Below are 3,818 nucleotides of genomic sequence, written 5' to 3' on the forward strand. Positions count from 1 at the left end.
TGCTACAGGACAATAACAGGCAGCTCCTCCTGCCCAGGACTGTGGATTTCTGAAGTCAACCCCCCCCATCACCCAGCCCCCGGGGTCTCTGGTGGCGCATGGGGCAGCGGGCACAGGGAGGCTCTGTGAGGAGAGGTCTGGGCTGCCCCTGCCCGCCCAGAAACAGCAGCGCCATTGGCCACGGCTGAGCCAATCAGTGGAGTCGGAGGCAGCCTGTCAGTCACAGCTGGCCTGGAGTGGGGTTGGAGGGGGTGGAGGCTGAGCAGCCTGAGGAGAAATGGGTGAGAGGCAGGCTGGGGGCAGCCGGGGTGACAGGGGGACCAGGGCCAGGGCCAGACTAGGACTAGGACTAGGACTAGGACAGGGCCCAGGCCCAGGCCAGGACCTGGACTGCAGCAGGAGCAGGTATCACGTCCCGGCGTGGTCCGGTACGAAGTTTGGCCCAGAATTGGTGAATTCCTGGGTTTGCTGCCGTTACGACCCAGACAACTGTGCTACTGAGCTGTATTTATTGCTATGCCATTATTCTGCAATTAATGGTCGACCCCTGAAGCTGCCAGTCGGGAGTCTGTCGTCGCACCCCAAACCCGTACCCTGGCGGGGCTGCCTCAGGCCCTTTCAGGAGGGCCGGGGCAATGGGCTTGGGGGGCGGGGGGGCGGTTTCCGTTCCTCCGGGGGCTGGAGGGTGCTGGGCTGGTCCCGCGAGAGCCGGCTGGCTGAGTTGGACAGCCATGACGGCTTGGGTGGAGGTGGGCGGGCCGGGCGGCTGCCCGGGCTGGTGGGGGCCGGTCCCTCCCTGGGGCTCCGTGGCAGGTGGACCGGTTTTCCAGGCACAGGTGACGGCTGCTGGTGTCGGGTCCAGCTCTCAGAGGTGCTGGGGTGGGCGGTCCAACTGTCCGGGCGCGAGGGGCAGCTGCTGGTGTCGGGCCGGGCTCTCGAAGCTGCGGAGAGGCGCCTGCGGAGAGAGGAGGCTGCTGAGGCCCCGTCACGGCTGGGGCTCTGCTCGCCTGACCATGGCTCATCTCCTCTCGGCCCTGGCCATCCTGACCTGCCTGCTCTGCACGTGCCGGGAAGGAGACCTGACCCTGGCAGACCGAGGGGACCAAGGCTGGGCACGGCACTGCAGGCCCAGGAGAGCCTCCTGTTCTCCTTTCTCAGCGTGCCTGGCAGAGACCAGCACTCGGCTCCCCTGCCCATCCCCGACCAGACAAGGGGACAGCCTCGGCTCTCTGTTCAGTGAGGCGCTCTCCATCCTCTCTTCAGAACACGTAGCCAAAGAGCTACGTACCCCTGCACAGACAAAACCCCTGCCCGTGCTGAGAACACGCACGCTGGCAGTGTTGGGGTGCAGATGGGACAGACTGACTCCCTTTCTCCAAAGCAAGGCCGATAGCTGGGAAGGTTCCTCACCACGGTCTGAGTTGCTGGGACACCTTGGCCGAGGTGAACGCCTGGGATTTACGGCATCACCTAAGAGGGTGATTTCTGCTGGTAGGTTCACTGCTAGGGAGCTGTCACTGCTGCGCTTCTCACTTTCTATGGCAATGTCATCCCTCGTTGTTTTTCTTCCTGACCTTGCTCTGCCTACGTCTGTTGCTGGGCCTGCTCTTGTCGAGGCAGGGTCACTTTTAACTAACGCTTGCCGCAGTAAGAACGGGTTTCAGAAAAGAGTGCCCGTGAATTGAGAGGCCAGTTAAAACACCTCACAGCAGAAATCTCAGTAGAGTTTGGCCAGCAACTAACTCGGCACGCCAGAATACCCTGCCTCTAAATGCTTCATGGCTAAGAGCAGCCATCTCATACAGAAGTTTGGCAACCCCCCCCCCTCCCAACAACTCACTGTTTTCTCTTCCTCCACAGACAGATCCCACAACACAACACCATCCCAAGCAGCATGGAGCCCAAGACCGCCACGGCGCCTTCTATGCAGTACTTCTGGAAATCTTTAGGATCTGCAGCGTTTGTGTTTCTCTTGCCGTCCACGCCTGGAGGAACAATTCTGTACGTTAGTGTGTCCTGCACGCTACTGGTAATCTCACGGGAGGTCTGACATTGCCAGGAAATGTTCTTTCTCACTTTGTTAGCATCTCTGAACCAGTGACCATCCCGGGGCTGCAACGTTTCCTCGGTTTCAGCAGAAGCAAAGGAAACTCCCAAAGCCGTTGCCAGTCAAGGCACTCTGGAGGCTCTCTTTCTCCTCTCAGCTTTGCTTACACTCTGGGATGGCCGTAATCCAGTTTTCCCGGTGTCATGGGTTTGCTCCCCCTTCTTGGTGATCCTTCACATTTGCACGCAATTTCTTTTGCGCTCGCCCACCTTTGCTTTCCAAGGCTTGCTAATGCTGCTGCCCGGAGGCTCTCTCTGACCCTTTGGGACAAGTTGTCCCACTGAACAGAACTCACGAGGCCAGATGGAGAGCACGTGGGGGAGCGCAGCTGTTTGACCAGTCGCCCCTTTGAGTGAGGCAGACAAACCCCATCCCTGCGTCAGGGAGTGCCACCCCCAGCTCTCCCTCCCCAGGGGACCCACACCCCAAGGGGATGGAGTCAGGCCCTCTCGGGAGACACCTGAACCTCGCGCTCCCTCTTTGCCTTTTCTCCAGCATGGGCACCGCTTGCATGCCCCCAGTTTTCAGGACTTGTCTCCCACTTATGGACCCCTGCAAGACTGCTCAGTACCTGGATTCTTGCGAAAAAATTCATATATCCCGGCGCGGTGGGCTTCCCCGGGGTTGGACAGCACTGCCAAGAACACGAGAAGGGTAAAGCTTCAGCATGGCTCAGGCACAGAGGACGCAGAAGGGCGGTGCAGGTTCCCTCTAAGCCCGTGCCCGAGCTGCCAGTGCATCCCTTTGGACCTCAGTTCACAGGAGGGATCCCCCCGCCTCTGTTGTGCCTCGGGGGACTCACGGCAAGCTCTGGGATGCAGGCATTGCGGGAGGTACATTCGATTAAGAGTCGTATTTCCCATCATCTGCTGAGCGTGGTTCAGATGGCCTCGTTCCCAAAGGGCAAAGTTCTGAAATTCCTGTGAACTGGGTGTGGTGGGCGGTGAGCATCTCGCTGCATCCAGAGGGTTACGAGTGAGTGTCTCTCTGGCGCGCACTGATGGCAATAACCTCCACACCCCGGAGGTGACAGGCGTCCTCAGAGAGCCCTTCCTGGCTTCTTTTGGAACACTTGCTCTCTACGAATACTCTGGCTGCTGACACGATGCGCAGTAGCGGGCACCAGGGGAAGAGCCTGCCGACACCCAGTGATTTTGATTTATGACACCGGGTGACCGAAGGACAGCAATTACCTGGCACGCCTGTTGATTGAGTTGCCCCCGTTTTTTCATCAGAGACTGGCACTGCGTGACTGCCTCCTTCCTGAAGCGCCTCCTTCTCCACAGTCTCGCCGTCCATCTCTTTAGAAAGAAAGTGGGTCAGTTTAATTAGAAGTAACCGTTCCTCATCGGGACCACGCTACCTTCAGGAGGCAATGCTTCTCAAAATACATTAGTAACGCTCAGAAACAAAGCCTGGGCATTTGGGGGTGCACCTCCTCACTAGTCCAAACAACGTGTCAGTCATGGAGAAAAACTGACGCGCTAGACACTTTCCAGTTTACCAGGAGACAGCAAAGCCTGACCTGCTGAGAGACCAGGAGACGTGGCACGTGACCTTCTTGTTCGCATTCCGCTTAGTGCATTTTTGGCAAACTGCACGGTGATGGTAAATTACTTCCCTCAGAGAGGACAGGAAGACGCTGTAGCCAGCTCAGCTGGGGAAAGCCCTTCTGAGAAGCGCTTCCCATCATGCCAACTCCATCACACGG

The sequence above is a fragment of the Aptenodytes patagonicus genome, chromosome 24, assembly GCF_965638725.1.
Source record: "Aptenodytes patagonicus chromosome 24, bAptPat1.pri.cur, whole genome shotgun sequence".
NCBI lineage: Eukaryota > Metazoa > Chordata > Aves > Sphenisciformes > Spheniscidae > Aptenodytes > Aptenodytes patagonicus.